The sequence below is a fragment of the Protopterus annectens genome, chromosome 12.part0 (genome assembly GCF_019279795.1).
Source record: "Protopterus annectens isolate FY-2018-M chromosome 12.part0, PAN1.0, whole genome shotgun sequence".
Classification (NCBI taxonomy): domain Eukaryota; kingdom Metazoa; phylum Chordata; order Ceratodontiformes; family Protopteridae; genus Protopterus; species Protopterus annectens.
In genome coordinates, this window is record NC_056746.1 from 478,038,733 (window position 1) to 478,058,172 (window position 19,440).

Consider the following 19,440-nt stretch of genomic DNA (forward strand, 5'->3'; position numbering starts at 1 on the left):
TTTTCTAATTTAGTTTAAAAGGCAGTAATTTGTGAGACAATGAATTCCAGTCCATTTACTTCTCCCCTCACCCATAACACTTAGCTTCCCTAGCTGTCAAAGTCCTGAGGGTAATTTGACCTGGTAATGCCATTGATTGGCAGATCTCAGCAGGGTGCTTGACTCATGTAATTTAATCTTTGCTCTAGCATTTCCTTTGTTAGAGGGGACATTTTTTTGCTGCACTATAGCCATGGCCTTACTTGACTGCAATCACATCCAGTTAGGTCTTGCACCAAGGAGCTAAAGAATAAAACATTTATACTATTAACCAGTTTAGATCTTTATTAATTTAAGTGTTAAGGTATCACTTCATGCTTCCACCTTGTTAAAAATTGAGATTTACATGTGCAAAGTGTGTTGGTATACAGTGTTTGCCTTCATATGTTTTTACTCCACTGGTTGGTTTGCAAAAAAAAAAAACCTTTTGCAGTGTCCCTGGATTTGTCTTTGTACATACAAACCACATTGCTATATTTTCCCCTTCCTTTTTCTTGTGTCCAGAAGTCACTTATGTTGTTGTACCTTTCGGCTTTTCCTGGTTAGGGGTTGCCACAGCGGAACTCCGGTCTGATAATGATTGGCAGTAGATTTTTACGTACCGACTTGCCAGGCCTGATGCACAACCTTCAACGAAGGTACACCCATTCACGCATGTCTCCACACAGAAGACGCTTTAGCTGAGAATCGAGCAGGACAACGTCTTACTGTGAGAAGTCACTTACAACAAAGTACATTTTTTATTGATTTTTTTTAAAATAAAGGACATCAAGGTTAACTTACCTTGAATCAGATAATGGATGCCACTGCAAAGAATCACTGTTGAAATATTTGTGCATGGACAAAACCCCTTACTAAATCTATTTGCCAGCCGCCAGTGCAATTGGCGCTATGGCTTTAATATACTGGTGTGTTTGCTCATGCCTTCCAAATATCTCCCCCATTACATACCACTTTTGCAGTGTAGTAACCACCCAACATGCCCATACACGTTTAGCCATCAATATGCAGCTACTCCTGTTTATGTGAGTATGTGAATTCATTTTCAGACTTAAGGTGTGGAAGCTGCACTGAATAATTCTAGGTGCTTGTTCAGGTTTCACATGGTGCTTGCTTAGAGCTACTCTCATGTTAAGCCCCTATGAATATGTTGCACTGCCACCTCGGATATCTGGGTAATGTTTTAATCTTTCTAGTCCCGCACTGCACACTAGCAATATCTGGTGCAAATACAACAGAGAAGTATGCAAGCGATACACCACCTAAACTTCATTTGCCTTGCAGAATGTACAAGTATGCATACCAAATTTCTGTGTTTCCAAACATCGGTGTTACTACACTACTACTGAATAAAATGAACAGCACTCAGGCTGGGGGAAGGACAAGGGAGCCATGACATCACAGAATGGGTGGGTCTTATTATTTTTGTTAGAATCAGATGACGGTTGTGGTGATGTCACTTTGGGGGAGGGAACTGATTAATGCTTTATTGTTGTTGCTTTACAGAGGATAATGTAAATAGGGAGGAAAAGGGCCGTGAAGTTGAGGAATACATTAGAGAAACCTGTTGTACTCCTTTAAAACCTTCCTGCAACACTGCCACTATTCAGACAAATATGTGGTTATTGTTACCAGGGGGGAGGGATTCATTTTAATATTTTCCACTCTCGATATTATTGTTTTCGGGGGGTTTCCTCCACTACTGTGCATGATCGAACTTATTTTGTCAGTGTTTTATATTTGACATTACGGCAGTTTGGTTATACACAACAGACCCATACACATACATACATATGCACGCACACACACACACACACACACACACACACACACACACACACACACACCCCCATGTACCTATACATTACACATCTCTAATCGGCAAATTATATATCTGCGCATATATATATATATATATATATATATATATATATATATATATATATATATATACACACACACACACACATACACACACACACAAATATAAAATTCTCTCGCTCTCTCTCTACACACATATATATTTTATATATATATATATATATATATATATATATATATATATATATATATATATATATATATATATATATGTGTGTGAGCATCTTTAATCTACAAAATTACATACGAATATACAGTGTAATAAAAAAGTATTTGCCCCCTTACTGATTTCTTATTATTTTGCATGTTTGTTACACTTAAAGGTTTCAGATCATCAAACAAATGTAAATATTACACAAAGATAACCCAAGTAAACACAAAACGCAGTTTTTAAGTGATGATTTTATTTATTAAGGAAAAAAAAAATTATCCACAGCTACATTGCCTATGTGAAAAAGTAATTGCCCCCTAAACCTAATAAGTGGTCATGCTACCCTTAGCAGCAACAACTGCAATCAAGCGTTTGCTACAACTGGCAATGAGTCTTTCACATCACTGTTGAGGAATTCTGGCCCACTCTTCTTTGCAGAATTGTTTTAATTCAGCCATATTGGAGGGTTTCTGAGCATGAACCGCCTTTTTAAGGTCATACCACAGCATCTCAATTGGATTAAAGTCCAGACTTTGATTAGGCCACTCCATTTTTAAGCCATTCAGAGGTGGACTTACTGGTGTGTTTTAGATCACTGTCCTGCTGCAGAACCCAAGTACGCTTTAGTTTGAGGTCATGAACTGATGGCCGGACATTCTCCTTCAGCATTTTCTGGTAGAGAGCAGAATTCATGGTTCCTTCAATCACAGCAAGTCGTCCAGGTCCAGGAGCAGCAAAGCAGCCCCAGACCATCAGACTACCACCACGTTTGACAGTTGCCATGATGTTCTTTTTCTGAAATGCTGTGTTACTTCTACGCCAGATGTAACAGGACGCACACCTCCCAAAAAGTTAAACTTTTGTTTTGTCAGTCCAAAGAATATTTTCCCAAAAGTCTTGGGGATCATCAATATGTGTTTTGGCAAAAGTGAGACGAGCCTTTATGTTCTTTTTGGTCAGCAGTGGTTTTCACTTTGGAACTCTGACATGCATGCCATTTTTGCCCAGTCTGGTTGAGTCATGAACACTGACCTTAACTGAGGTAAGCGAGGCCTGCAGTTCTTTAGATGTTGTTCTGGGTTCTTTTGTGACCTCTTGGATGAGTCGTCGCTGCGCTCCTGGGGTAATTTTTGTAGTCCGGCCACTCCTGGGAAGGGTCACCACTGTTCCATGTTTTCTCCATTTGTGGATAATGGCTCTCAGCTTGGTTCACTGGAGTACCAAAGCTTTAAAAGTGGCTTTATAACCTTTTCTAGACTGATAAATGTCAATTACTTTGTTTTTCACCTGTTCTGGAATTTCTTTAGATCGCAGCATGCTGTCTTCCTTTTTGGGATCTTTTAGTCTACTTCACTTTGTCTGACAGGTTCTGTTTAAATGATTTCTTGATTCATCTGGTCTGGGAGTAATCAGACCTGGGTGTGGCTAGTGAAATTGAACTCAGCTTTCCCAAAAATGTGATTAACCACAGTTACTTCATGACTTAACAAGGGGAGCAATTACGTTTTCACACAGGGCCATGTAGGTTTGGATATTTTTTTTTTCTTAATAAATAATCACTTAAAAACTGCATTTTGTGTTGACTTGTGTTATCTTTGTCTTGTATTTAAATTTGTTTGATGATCTGAAACATTTAAGTGTGACAAACATGCAAAAAAATAAGAAATCAGGAAGGGGGGAAATACTTTTTCATTGCACTGCACTGTATATGTACTGATCTTTAATCTACATACATTATATATATATATATATATATATATATATATATATATATATATATATATATACATACATGCATATATACACACACACACACATATATATATATATATAAATATATACACTATGAAATCCCGAATCGACTTTGGTCGACCATTTAAAATGTCAACCCGAAATGCTGAATTCAAAATTCTGAATAGTAAACCAAAGTGAAAATGAATACATCAACCACAATGGTTCGATGTATTCGACATAGCAGGAGGTGATAGCAGGAGATGACGTCACTCACCTCCTGTTATGCACAGTAACGTACCGTTGAACTCTACAGTCAAAGGTATGTTAATTCTACTGTTTTGCAGAGGGCTACACCCCCCACACCCCCTGCACATTAAATAAACCAACTTCAAGATCGCATTACAGTGAGGAAATGGGCTAATTCCCTGTTCTTCACTGAAGAGCGACCTCCCTTCATAGTCTCGGTACATCGTTTGCCAAAAGGTCGAGTGCACCATGCAACAACCTGGTCGACCTCAGTTGATTCGATTTCCTGCTCCTTGTACACAGTGATTTCGAACATCAGGCATTCAACTGACTGCCATTCCAGCAAGTCATAGTAAACTATATAAAATGTACATACACATACAAATACGCACACACGCACAGACTCCTCATTTACCAGTTACAACAATAATCCACCCTCCTAACACTCAGTATATCTCATCTCACACACAGTCCAAACAAATTGCCAATAAAGGAAATTTAACATGTTTTTGTGCACGTCTAAACCATGCCCACTATAAATGTGGTATTAAATCTATTCAGTACCAAACCTGTCCAGCCTACAAAAACACAAATTCATTTAAGTGAGAGCTTTGTCTCCATACCACTTTACTTGTACTTACACTAATTTATCTGCACAACCATGACCATAAGGTAACTCCAAAATTGTGCCACAACAGATGAGATCAAAACAGACGACAGCACAAGTCAACATACTGTGCAGAGAGCTGAAATACCCGTCTATAAATACATCCACACGAGTATCCAGTCTTGTGGCCCAGGACATGGATGAAAAGCATCTTTGAAGGATCAGTTCACTTACCAAAAAAAAAAAAAAATCTTTGAAGTACTTAATCACAAAATCCTACATCATCTTAAAATGCTTCACTTGTAAAAGGACAGAAGAAAAAAGGCAAGAGTTGCAATATTGACAGCTTAACTATTTCAGTCAAAAAGGAGAAAACCGGATTTGTGGTGTTCCGTGATTTGAGGGTAATGAATAGGAACAGCAGTACACACTAAGCAACATCCTTCAAGATCACAGAAAAGAAGTCCCCGCCACTCGACAAATGTCACAACACTTCCAATTGTAACCAATTAGCTTCTGTTCTCCAAAAATAGATTTCCTCCTTTCATGAAAGCCAGCAGGAGAAAGGAGTGCCATAGTGGTTAAGCAATTCAAAATCTGAAGGTGCTGGCCAACATATAACTCCTAGAGATGAACATAAAAATGTCACAGTATACATCCTCTGTCAGTACAAAATTAAATAGCAATTTTCTTGTGTAAAAATTCTTGAGCGTTTCCTGCATCACTTTATATTTTGTGGAAACTAACAGCCTCTTCCATGATCCATGGTGTACATTTATATCATTAGCCTCATCATTACTTTCCCACAGGAACTCTTAAGTAAAGTTGATCTTTTCTGACCCTCTTCTGGCCAAACAGCTGAGCTTGTACTCTCCCAGGATTTTAGTATAGCACAGTACTAAAAGCTAATACATACTTGCACAGTTGCCAGCCAAATGGAAGAGATCCTCTAATGAAATGCAGATGTTTCTCATCTACATAGAAGAACTGTACCATTTTGAGCACAATGATGAAACAGCGCACTTCTACCACAATCTATATTGCCCCCCCAACAGGACAGAAGGGTAATCAGAAGTTACAAAGTGACGATCTGTATTCCACAAAAAAAGCAAAGCTTCCATAGAATGATTACATTCATTGCAAATAATCTTTCGTGCTGTGCCCTAAATCTAGTCAGTACTAGCTTAGAAGATTTAAAAAAAAAACTATGAACTAATGAAAAGAGAGCTTAGTCCAAGTGCTGGTTATCAAGTAAACATAACCAAAATGAAGGGGTGCCCTAGCAAAAAGTTATAGAAAGAAATCAGTAGTTAGGAAACAAGCCATATGAGGAGATGCTGAGCTGAAAACTAGATTTAAAAGTAATGTAGCCAAAGTTGGAGGATAGATTCAAGAAAGTCCAGTGGAGAAATCCTGAAGACTGGAAAGGGCTGTGAGGGCAAATTAACACTCCAACTTCCCCAAGTGGTACAGGGGAAATATTAAAAAACATTACAGATCTTATTCAAAAAAAATATGCTGCTTCATTAACAACTCCCCTTGCCATGAACACCACTGTCTAACTTTATTCTATGGCAAACTGGCTGCCAGTAAAGGCCATATCCAACCTACTTCTGGTCTCTAAAGTATTCAGATAACGCCATCAGGATGACAGTCCTCCACTAGCAATAAAGCTAATGCCTACCACCCAAACCTACAACCTCAAATTTCAGGGTACAGTAGCCCCTACTTTCCAAACCCCATCTATTAAACTAAACATATCTGCACTTGTTCCAAAACTGTGGCAGTCTCTTCTTCATTATCTCACAAAGTTTATTAACTACACAAAGTTCTGACCCTAACAAACAAAATCTGAGTAATACAAATACAAATGTCACAATGTAAGGGAGAATCACAATCAATACTACTCTGCACTAGGGTAAATTTCCTTGCACGCCGTATCATTTACACCACTACTCTGTTGGTTAACACTATCCCCTGGATTTAATAATCTTCCGTGCAGGACTAGCTTAGTCCTGCAGGGAAGCACCCATTTAGGAGAAAGACGGCAGCGTGCCATGCATATTAATAAGACACCCTGCCCGAGCTCCTAGGCTTACATGGAGCGTGTAAGAGTGCAGGGGGCGTGTCTGAGAGCACAGCTCTCAGAATAAACCTGCCCTGCAATGTATAACAGCAGAAAGGGGTAAGAAATGAGCGAGACCACTCATAGGTGTCCGCATATCCCTACCAACAGTCCCCCATGTGTACAACAGCAACAGTACATATAAATAAAATGAAGAAACCCTTTTTTTTTTTTTTAAATCCGATTAAAGCTAACCGTAGGTGCGCTGGTGTGCCCATCGCTTAGCTACAATTAAAGCAGCTTAAAAGGCTGAAGAGGATAACAAGGAAGATATATGCAAACTAAGCAGCATAGCAATAGTGTAGTGGGCAGAGCATTCGCATTACGAGCAGGCCTTCCTGGTTCGAGTCCCACTGCAGCACATTCCATTTTCCATGGCAAAGCACATTATGACCAATATTTTTGTTGCACAATCCACTAAATAACATATATTTATGAACTGGAGTACTGCAGGAAATGCACATGTGAAGTGTCAGTGTCATAATGAATAAGGCACTATTAAGCAGGTTTAAGCACAAATAAGCAGTAGTAAGCATATTTAAGCACTAGTAAGTGGTTTTAAATGCGTTTGCGCGGGGGTAAGCAATGCCTACACCTGGCTAAGCAATTCTATAACTAACTCTCTGTAAGCTGATGTAACGGCAGGTTAGCAGTGCTTACAGACATGCAAAGCCGCTTACAACTGCTCAAAAGTGCCTTAATCACTCTGTATCCAATGGCCCTTGTTCTGCCCATCAACAAAATAAACAGCCATGCAGGTCCTGAACCCAGGACCCTATATACCATAGTCCCAGTAGTCAACCACCAAGCTATCACAGAAGTACAGAAGAATGAGGTAGTAGTAAACATGTCCTCACCATAGTATAACCAAACTGAACCTGTGAAAGGCATCAGTATACAGTCATATGTGCCATAACCCACTACATAACAAATATGTGAACTGGAGTACAGCAGTAAGCCCAGAAGTGAGGTGTAATTGTAATAGAGTGTCGAAGTCCCCAATAAAATACAAGGACCCCACAGAGTGTACATAACACATCATATCAAGGATACTAGGCATACATATAAGGTGTAATGAATAATAACACAATGCCAAAAAGGCATTATAATGAATGTCTAATGTAGGCAATGCTAAGCATTGCACAGGCCAGCTTAGGAGGTGTAAGCAATGTGTAGACCAGCTAACTCTTTGTGGCCAGTGGTATACCACTTTAAACAATGCCAACCTTAGTTAAGCAGGTTTGCCCATAGCTTAGCCTTTTCAAAACCGGCCAATCACGGAAAAGTGTGGGAAAACAGCCCTACTTAAACCCAAGAGGCAGAAATACAGCTCATAACTGGTTGTAGCTTCCCCTTGCAGGCAGCATGGCGGTAAGGGGAGAAGGAGTGCGCTTACGGGTGCAGAGCTGGTGCATCCAGGAGTCCAAGGTCATGGCAGGACTCCTAGTTAAAGACCATGCACAGAGACTGCTGCAGGGCCAGTACCAGGGCTCCCAATATAAGGCGGAGGCCTGGGACTGTCTCGCCCGCAACCTCCAGTGCCACCGGCATACCCCGAACTGGTGAGCAGGTCATTCACCACTATGCTGACCTGAAGCGGCGGAAGGGGGACCTCTTGGAAGAGTGGCTCCAAGAGGATAGAGTGTCAGGGGATGTTCCAGCCGTGTGCATCACCCCAGTATGTGTGTAATAATTGCCAGCTCAGGTATATCACGAATAGGTATGGCTAATATTCCTCTCATGTACCCCACAGCTACAACGGAGCTGGCCACAAACCAGGAGGCCCACATCTGCCACCTGGCATGGTTGCGACGTGAGGCAGGTCAGTAATACTCATGCTTTTACTGTCATACGTAATAAAAATAAAAGTAGTAGTAAATTAATTGCTAGTATTAAACAAGAAGTTATGTACTCACTATAACGTTCGATGTATGTAGTCCATCTCGCCTCACATTCTTACCCATGGGTTCGGAGCCGAATATCAGCTCCAACTCGGCCTATTTTACTAGCTCAAAAGTCTCTGATTGGCTGGGCTAAGAGGGTATCCCATAGTACACTGCTTCGCATCACCAGATCTAGTTTGCTGCTAACAAACCATTTACTGCATACATAGCACACATCCATACAAACAAATTTATTCAAAGGGACTCTGCAGGATAAAATCTAACTTCCAAATCCTCCAGGCAGGGGGAAGGCGGGAGGGTAAGTAAGAATGTGAGGCGAGATGGACTACATACATCGAACGTTATGGTGAGTACATAACTTCTTGATGTTATGTAGTCCTATCTCGCCTACATTCTTACCCATGGGACAGAGTCTCTAGCACCTTCAACCTGGGTGGCTCATAGGAAAATACTCCTGAGAACTGTGGAGCCAAATGAAGATCTGCCCCTGGAAACCACGTCCAATATGTAATGAGAGACAAAGGTGTGAGGAGAAGCCCAAGTGGACTCAGCACATATATCATCCATCGACAATCTAGCTTGATATGCTGTAGATGTGGAAACCGCTCTTGTGGAGTGGGCTTTAGGTGGACAGGGCAAATTTTTACCTGCTGTCTGATAGATTAAGGAAATACAGCTGGCTATCCATCTAGAGTGTGTGACTTTGGATACCGGAGAACCAGACCAGTTTTCTGAAAAGGAGACAAAGAGTTGGCCAGATTTCCGGATATCTTTCGTCTGATGGAGATTGAAGCGTAACTGTCTATGTACATCCAATTGGTACAATCTGAATTCTGCCTTGTTGGAAAAATTGGAGAAGAAAACTGGCAGCTCAATAGACTGATTTATATTAGACACAGAAGCCACTTTGGGAAGGAATGACGGGTTTGGTCTAAGAGAAACTCTATCTTTATGGAAGATCAAATATGGGGGTTTGATAGAGGGCTTGAATTTCGGAGACCTGCCTCGCTGAAGTGATTGTTGTTAAAAATGATGTTTTCCATGTAAGAAATTTTAACTCGCAGGTAGCTGCAGGCTCGAAAGGTGGAAGAGTGAGGGCTTGAAGAACAAAATTGAGGTCCCAGGGCATAACAGGTTGGGATACCGGGGGACGAAGCAATAGGGTACCTTTAAGGAATGCTTTACATAGTCTGTGTGCCATAAGGCTAGGCTCATTGGCCACATGGAAGTTTGATATAGCCGCCAGCTGAAGTTTGATGGTGGCTGATGCAGACCCCTGATGGAACAGTATAGACAAAAATTCCAAAATGGAATCAATTGGAGCTGTGTAGGGATCAATGCCTCTAGAATGAGCCCAGATACAGAACCTTTTCCATTTGCTAAAGTAGATTTTTCTAGTGGATGGTTTATGAGAGGACGATAATATATGGACTACTTCCGGCGAGAAATTATGACATCTGACTAACGATGGAAGTGGAGAAGCCAGGCTGTCAGCCGGAGTGTCCTCAGAGAGGGGTGGAACTGTCCCAACATGTGCATCAGTAGATCTGGAAGGGGTTCCAGAATCCAAGGAGTATCCACAATGTAAGGTTGAAGGAAGGGGGACCATACTTGACGAGGCCAGTGTGGGGCAATCAGAATCATCCTGCTTCCCAAGGATTGCGCTTTCTGAAATCACCCTTGAGAGAAGGGGAAACGGAGGGAAAGCATAAAGCAGACCAGAGGGCCAATTGTGAGCTAGAGCGTCCTTGGGTGATTCCCCCGGTGGGGGATGAGCAAGAAGTAATTGCTGCATTTCGCATTGAGAGGGCTGGCAAAACGGTTGCAGCAAGGTTGACCCCATCTGCTGAAGATTTGCTCTGCAACCAGGCGATTCAGGGACCAGCAAGAAGTAGTTGCTGCATTTCGCATTGAGAGGGCTGGCAAAAAGGTTGCAGCAAGGTTGACCCCATCTGCTGAAGATTCGCTCTGCAACCAGGCGATTCAGGGACCACTTGTAGGGCATAAGAATCGCCCTGCTTAGCTTGTCCGCTATTACACTGGTCTTCCCCGGAATGGCCACCAGAAACCATTGGGAAGCTATTGCCCAATGCCACACGCGCATGACCTCCCTGCATAGTGGGTAAGATTGGGTTCCTCCTTGCTTGTTGAGACACCACACTACTGACATGTTGTCTTAGTGTATCGCAATGGTCCCTAGAGGGAGAACGTCTTGAAGTGCCTGCAACGCAAGAAGCACTGCTCTCATCTCCAGGACGTTTATGTGCAAATGTATCTCGTGCTCCTGCCACGTGCCTTGGACCGTCCTGCCGAGATAATGCCCCACCACCCCATCTGGGAGGTGTCCGTGGTCACCGTGGCAACAGGGACGGGTGGAACAAAGGGTTTTCCTCTGTTCAAGTTGTTGGTGCACAGCCACCAATGGAGGTCCTGCTTGCACCTATCATTAGGATTGGATGGGATAGCAAAGTCTTTGGAGAGACCATTGGACAAAGAGAAGCCATTGAAGTAGTCTCATGTGTAATCTCACTAGCGGAACCAACATGATAGTAGCCGCCATGGTCCCTAGAAGTTGAAGAATCAGTCTTGCCTTTGCATGTCTCAGAGGCATCAGCATGAGAATTTGTTGTTGCAACCCTGGGATTCTTTCTTGTGGTAAGAACGCTTGCATTTGAATGGTGTCCAACTCTGCTCCTATAAAGGTGACACGCTGTAAGGGCAATAAGGCAGATTTTTTCCAGTTCATCGTGATGCCTAATTGGTGACATAGACTGATGGAGCGTCCCTGGTCTGAATTAGTTGATGCCTGGTGGGGGGCAGTGAGAAGCCAGTCATCCAGGTACGGAAACACCTGGAATCCTTGACGTCTCAAGTGAGCCGTCACCACTGCCATACACTTGGTGAACACCCTGGGGGCTGTGGTGAGACCAAAGGGCAGGGCTCGAAACTGGAAGTGTCTGGCTCCCAGCCGGAAGCGTATATGACACCTGGATGCCCTGTCCATTTTGACATGGTAGTAAGCATCCTTCAGGTCGATGGAGCACATCCATACTTCCTCTCCCAACAATGGGAGAATAGACTGTAGAGTGACCATCCGGAATTTGGACTTGTGTACATAATTGTTGAGTTGACTGAGATCTAGTATGGGTCTCGGGTCCCCTGTTCTTTTCGGCACCAAAAAGAATCTTGAGTAAGTCCCTAATCCGATTTGGTCTAAGGGGACTGGTTGGATGGCTCCTTTTTCTAGCAGCTGAGATATCTCTGAGGCTGCTTGATCCCTTTGACTGGGTGGAACGTCCGGGATTTTTCTTATGGGAGGGGGTACTGAAGAGAATGGAATGATGTAACCTCCGGAAATTATCCTTAATACCCATCGTTCCTGGGTGATGCTCCGGATAAGCACAGTCGGGCACATCCTCAGGAATGAGAGTATGGGGAGCCACGGAAGGAGTCGTGGTCTCCGGAGTTGCGGTGGCCCCCTCTGCCTCTGGGGCGACGTCTCCCTGTATAACTCCCTCCTCCCCTGCCTCGGGAGGGGGTTTCACTTTGTGCGGCAGGAAAAAACCTTTGTGATTTCTTGAACCACATCTTTCCTCCTCGCTGGGCATTGGGATAAGGCCTAGACGGAAGGGAAAAATGGACCCCTACGGCAGACAGGGTCTTTCTCTCTTGCTCGCACCTGGTGAGTGTGTCTTTCACTTTGGTCCCAAACCAGGAGGAACCATCAAAAGGGGCATCAATGAAGGAAGACTTGAAGGCCTCCGCGAAGTGACACAGGCGCAGCCAGGCTTGCCTTCTAAGGGCTACCCCTGAGCTGGCCGCCCTACTCTCCCGATCGGCTGCATATGAAATGAGTCGCATGGATGAGTTTGCAATGGAGTTGAGGGTAGAAACATGTGCGTTAACTGTCTGAGCCACCGCTTCAGGTATGTTACCCGCAAGAGTATCTGCCAACTCCTTAAGGAGATCTCTCTGGAGCCGAATGAAATGAGATAAATAATTCAGCGACCTTAAGGTGAAGGTGGCTGAAGGCAAGGTCCGTTTCCTGAACCGGTCCATAGTCCTAGACTCCTTGTTAGGAGGATGGACCGATGAGGAAGACTCTGCAACTTCCTTCTGGGTGGCTGCCGCCACCACCATGGCATCAACCGGGACTCCCTTTGACAGAAATTATTTTCCTTGAGGGGCGGAGAGAAATTTACTGGGGCACCTAGGTACGGGCTCCACAGAATCAGGGTTTTCCCACACCCTTCGACAAATAAGGTCAAGAAGTTCATCGAAGGGTGGAGACACCCAGGAGGTGGAAGGTTGAGCACCAAAAGCCTTAAGGAATACTGACTCCTCCTCAGAAGGGGTTTTGGAAGGCCAGTCTCCTCTTTATTTCATTATCTCCAGGATATCGGAGAAGGAAACATCATCAGAGGAAGACTTGGGGGAGCCTTCCTATTCCTCGAGGTCAGTATCGGAAGTGAGAGACTCATCCTGGGAGTCTATGTGCTTCCTCTTGCACAATTTATTTCTGGGAGGTTCCTCAGGCACAGGCTCTGAGGGACCTTCAGAAAGTGGGGGACTGCTCGTGGGGGTATCCTTAGGGCCTGGCACTCTACTGTCCAAGGATAGGTGAGTGTCAGAAGCTCTCGCCGGAGTGGTAGGGGATGGAATGACCGACCCGAGTGACGTAGCTGATGACCTGGCCAGCGCACTCGGCATGGCCTCAAAGGTGGGTCCCCCCGAGTCCGAGGACCGACCGGCCTCCAAGGCCACGACCCAGACCAGGTCCCCCAAGCCAATGCACCAAGTGGGAGACTCTGAACCGAAAGATGTCCCGAACTATCCCCTTCGGGCCCGAACGAGGAGACCAGAGTCTTGAACCCTGTGGACGGAACTGACATGGTCGGAGCCGAGGTCGGCACCAATAAACCCAAGGGGGGTAACGGAGCCGGCGCAATAACGTCACTCGGAGCGGAACATGCTGGCTCCGACAACAAAGATGTGCTCAGAGGAGGAATCATTGAAACAACCATAGGAATTGGCTCCGGAGCCGACTGGGTCGGAGCTGAAAACAATTTAGCCAACACCGGCGACTGCAGGAGCCTCTGCACCACCCTATCCACATCCAAATCAGAAAGCCTAGAGGATTTGGAGGAGATGGATGGAGACTGAGATCTCTTATCTGGTGAACCATGCCTCACACTAGGCGACCGGCTCCGAATGGGTTCGAGAATGATCAGAGCGGACGCTGAATCACTTAACACAGACACCTCCTGCGGCCCCGAAGACAGTGGAGCCGAGGAAGCAGTATCCAATATAGTAATCTTCTCCAGAGGCTCCGAAGATGCAGATGGAGCCGGAGATCTTTTCTTGGACTTGGAAGTCTTAGATTTAGACTGAGAGCTGGAGGCCGAATCTATAGCCTCCTCAAAAGATGGTTTAAGCAGTCTCTTTGGAATCAATTTGTTTTTCCTCTCTTGGAGCACCCTAGGACTGAAGGCATGGCAAAAGCTACACGACTCCTGTAAATGCATGGCTCCAAGACAGTAGACACAGACCGAGTGTCCATCTGTGATGGACATTTTATATCCGCACTTTGAACACTTTTTAAAGCCAGAAGGCTTATATTCTTTCTGATCTTTAGACATATCTAGAAGTTAACAAACTACCAAATGGCAGCAAGCACACAGCGTTCACTACAGTTAACAACTGCCAAATGGGTGGGAAGCCCACAACGTAGACTAGCAAACAGTACCACAGAGAAAGAGCGAAGCTCTAAACAAACAACTGGTAACAAGGACACAGAGAGAGGACCTCTGACTTAAATGGTTCTAAGACAATACAATAAGAAGCACACGAACAACTCAACTAAGGGAAGACTAGGTCCTCTAACTAAAACTGGCCTAGCCCTTGGGAACAGTTAGGGATACCACAAAAACCACCAGAAACACGCAAACACAACGACAGCAGCAAAAATTAGCTATTAAAATAGCTTTTGGGTGTAAACAACCAATTCTCAAGAGTAATAAGTCAAAAAAGAGGTACTTAGCCACAGCCAAGCGAGACCACGTCCGAGCTCTACAAGAGGCAAACAAGATCTGGGGATGCGAAGCAGTGTACTATGGGATACCCTCTTAGCCCAGCCAATCGGAGACTTTTGAGCTAGTAAAATACGCCGAGTCGGAGCCAATATTCGGCTCCAAACCCATGGGTAAGAATGTAGGCGAGATAGGACTACATAACATCCTGTACTGTTCAAGGCAAGTACTGCCATACACTAGAGAATATGGCAAGAAGAGTCTCATATTGTTTGTATGGCAATAAAAGTGTAATATCCTGACAAAACAGGTCTAAATGCTGGACTGCATGTGTACATTCTGGTATCATATGGTAATGTAGATTTGCAGTCATGTAATAGTACTGTAGTATTAAGCACGGTTACCCATACCATACACTGAATGTGTAGGAAGGAATGCCAGTATATGACAGGTGTAATCCCCAGAAGCCATTTAGTGTATAGTAAACAGGGATAATGCAGACAACAAAAAACGAATAGCACATGCAACTGAGATGTGAACTGTTTTTTTTTAGCACACACAGCCACGGTTCGAATCCTGCCAGTAGTAGTAATCTGCATACAGAATCATACCCCACAACTGTACAGAAATGTCCAGAATGTCTATTAAAGTAGCCCATATCTAATGCCTATCAACCTGTCCCACTAGGAAATCAGTGTGATGATCCCAGACGTATAGGCAGCAAACAAGAAATACAACTGATTGACACACATCTATGACAACAAACCTGGAACACTAGCAACCCCCAATACCTTATGTGACTAAGAAGCCACGTATATCTCATGGATACCCCAACTTGTTAAGCTGTGGTCAGAGTGTGTACAGTAACAGGGTGAGACGTATATGCACAACAGTAATGTGGAACCTGGTACTGTATGTGGAAACATTCAGGTAGTGCTAATAAACATTCCTCCCACAGGTCTGTCAGATACAAACACTGTGCTCAGAAATACAAGAATGAAATGCAGTTGCTCTGGACAATGAGGTATTACACATCACTGTCACCCACACTGTCCTACAACATATAACTGTCTAGGAATTCTGTACAAGACTGTTGTTATACAAGGTCAGAATGCATAAGCACAGGGGATTAATAAGACAGAATGCAGATTGGAGATGTACAGCAATATCAATATAGTAGACAACTGTGATGGACAGTGTTTACGTTGTAGCAGACACAGCCATGATCTGAATCCTGGGAGTGGAATTAGACTGCATACAGATTCATACCCCACAACTGTACACGAGGCCAGAATGTCCAGTATATGTGCCCATATCTGCTGCCTGTCCCCCTGGTAAGTCTGTGGGATGATCCCAGATGTGCAGTCAGCAAACAGTGAATACAGGTGATTGTCAACCATCATGAGAACACACCTGTCACTGTAGCAACCCCCAACCCCAAAACTGTTAGGAGAGTAATATTTCAAGTACGGCCTATCTACACTCCCATGTTGTCAAGCTGTGACCAGAGTGTGTACAGTAAGAGAGTGAGATGTATGTGCATAATACTAATGTGTAATCTGGAACAGTGTGTGGCAACCGTCAGGTAGTGCTAGCAAACATTGCTCCCACAGGTACGTTGGATACAAACACTGTGCTGAGAAATACAGACCAATATAACCTGTACTGGTCCCATCCACCCTGGTATTGTAGGGGATTGTGAGTGTTGCAGTTTCTCTGAATAATAAAAGTATCGCTGGTCACGGTCGCCCACACTGTGCTACATAATATAACTGTGTAGAAAAGCATGTATATGTGTCTGTCAGGTCACTAAAGGTGGAAGAGGGCAATATTCTAGATATGTCCAGGCACAACAGCATGTGGTCAACACATGGCCAGAGTCTGTGCAGAAAGAGTTGGACAGCATAGTGCAAAACATCAACCCGGAATCCGGGCGTATGTGTACAAACAGTCAGTGTTAACAACCATTCCCTCCACAGGTATACCAGGTAAGAGGTACATACTGCAGGTAAAACCGGTTCATGTGTAATGATGTCGATAGCCATATCAGTGTCCAGTACAAGTCTATAGGGTAGTGTAGTAAGACATGTAAGGTACAGATAACAGCACTGACTAGGAAAGTAATGTGGAGTACAGGAATATACTACTTGTTAATTGACATATTTCTCTCCCCGCCACCTTATCTCCAACAATAATCAACATACCTACTCCAACTGGTATATACGGACTCTGATAATGTCCAATTGTTTGATAAATATTTTAATGGTTCCCATTCATGTGCCATATTGAATTATTCCAACATTGTTGGCATGGTGCCATCAACGTACCTGCATGCTGTTCTTATTACCACTGTGATCCCATATATGCATGTGTTTTGTTTGCTATGCAACTGTTCTGTATCTGGTGTCTGGATTAATGGGAATATCTGCATGCTGTTATACCTAACCCTGGAATGCGCTGACTATTACTAACTCATATATGATGTTGAAATCTAAACACTACAGCACCCTTGGGAAGGCCGGTCCCAGTGGACCCATCTGTCCCACCTCAGCTGGCCGAGGCACCGGGCACCAGCATGTCTGGGGCTCACCCCCGGACCTCCCTGTCCGTTGGTGCTGCGCCACCTTTGGGTGGAACCACCTGAGAGAATGGGGTTCGCCTGTCCTGAGAGTAGGTGCGGACGGGCACCTTTCACTCACTGCCAGGTCGGGGTCTCTAATTGGCATCACAACTTATCATTGTTGTCCTCACCCCTCTCCAAGGGGTTTGAGTGTCCAAATCTACCTACAAATTCAGTGTATATGCACAGCTGTTGCTGTAGAAGAAATGGGCAGCTATAGACATTCCCTACCCTTCCTGCACATCCCTAGCTATTTTCCCTACTGTCTTTCCCTCTTTGTGCCCCCTTTTTCACTACTTTCCTATTGACCCTTTTTTCTTTTCTTTTAAAGAAATTAGCACGGGGGTAAGCGGGAGTAAGCACTTTTAAGCAGCAGTAAGCGGGATCTAAGTGCGTTTGCGCGGGGGTAAACACTGCCTACACAGATTAAGTAATTTAGAAGTTAAATGAGTATAAGAAACTGTAACTGGAAGTTAGCAATGCTTACCTCTGAGCAAACATGCTTACAACTGCTTTAAAATGCCTTAATCACTCTGTATTCAACGGCTCGTGTTCTGCCCAGCAACAAAATAAACAGCCTCTGCAAGGCTCGAAACCAGGACCCTGCAACACCATAGACAAAGTGATTTACCACAAAGCCATGCCAGATGTACATAAATCTGATGTTTTCAGAAACATATCATCCAGCCCAGTCATGCAACAGTACAGAGAATGTATACCAACATCTAGATGTATGTGTGTGTAAATATATTAATATCTAAACAGATACAACATGTCTATATACATAGATATATATATATATATATATATATATATTTTAGAAATATATATATATATATATATATATATATATGAATATATATACATGCAAATGCCTACATCAACACATATGTCTACACCTATAAGTCTAAATATACACAGCAAGGTACATATATGTACGCAGATATATATCTATGTAGGTATATACAGACATAGTTTTATATATGTAAGCAGATATACATATCTATAAAGGTATATATGGCCATACATCTATAGATAGCAATGGTAGAGTAACAAAAACAAATATGTCCACATGCACCGTTAATGGGGTTGAGAGGCCTCAAACAATATACGTCTTGCACGAATAGCCACACCTCCCCCTCACAGCCAAACATGTCCGTCCTGCAATACACTACCAAGTGTTGCAGATCCCATAACCAGGACCTGACACGACATGGGCACAAGATGTTAACAGTACTGCATCCCACCTGTATAACGTCAGGCTGGTACTGGTAACATATCATGCAGTAGAGTCTGGCTCCCATAGGAAATGTAAAATGTGGAAGCTATCAACATCTCCAGGAAACATATACACAGACACATCTATGCAGATACAGACATATATATATATGTATGTATATACATAAATATAGATATACATGTGACTACACATACGCAGAGATATATACAGTAAGATACATATGTAGAAGGTGCACAAAATATGGAACATCTACTATGCCTGCAGTTCACACCTGAACAACTGGACACTGTAAGGGCCACCCATACAAATGACAATCGTTGCCTGCAACATATACCCACAGAGAGGTCATAGGAAAAAACACCAAACACAGGTTTGCAGAAATGGAAAACCTTTACTTGTATATTATTACAGTTCTATATACCATGTCACATAGCTGTTCAGACACGGATGTCCATATAAATAGAGTAATGCGACTGTGAAACATTTATACCAATACAGTAGTCTGGAAAGGTTCACAGCTGTTGCTGTCCAGGCCAAGCCCTTCAAATTGTACAATAGTAAAGACAGACTGGGCCACATGATACCAAACAATCAACAGTATGTATTGCAGGTGTATAGTTCAGCAGCCTCTATCTACACTCTGTGCAAAATTACTAGGTGGTAAAGACTTCAGTTGACCAAATGGGATACAACTGTTACATAACAAGGCATAACAGACACCATCACAAGCACACTGACAAACAGAACAGTCTGTATGGCAGGAGGAAGTAGGCCTGCATTAACCCAATTTATGTAAGTAATGTAAATATAGGTGAAGTGTACGGTACTGTACATCCAGATACCTTAAGGCAGCTCATCCCTGAT

At 43.3% G+C, this 19,440-nt stretch overlaps 1 protein-coding gene across 7 annotated transcripts in view; it reads right to left on the bottom strand.

Moving 5' to 3' along the window:
• EPN2 (epsin 2) overlaps positions 1 to 19,440 on the bottom strand; it is a 978,978-nt gene that overhangs the window by 867,537 nt on the left and 92,001 nt on the right. Inside the window, exon 1 of one of the 7 annotated variants that reach the window (XM_044089575.1) lies at positions 17,824 to 17,850. The exons of the other annotated variants lie outside the window; for them this stretch is intronic. The gene's annotated coding sequence lies outside the window, so the exon portion shown is untranslated. Of the gene's footprint in view, positions 1 to 17,823; positions 17,851 to 19,440 lie in introns of those variants that run through there. 7 annotated transcript variants of the gene reach the window in all.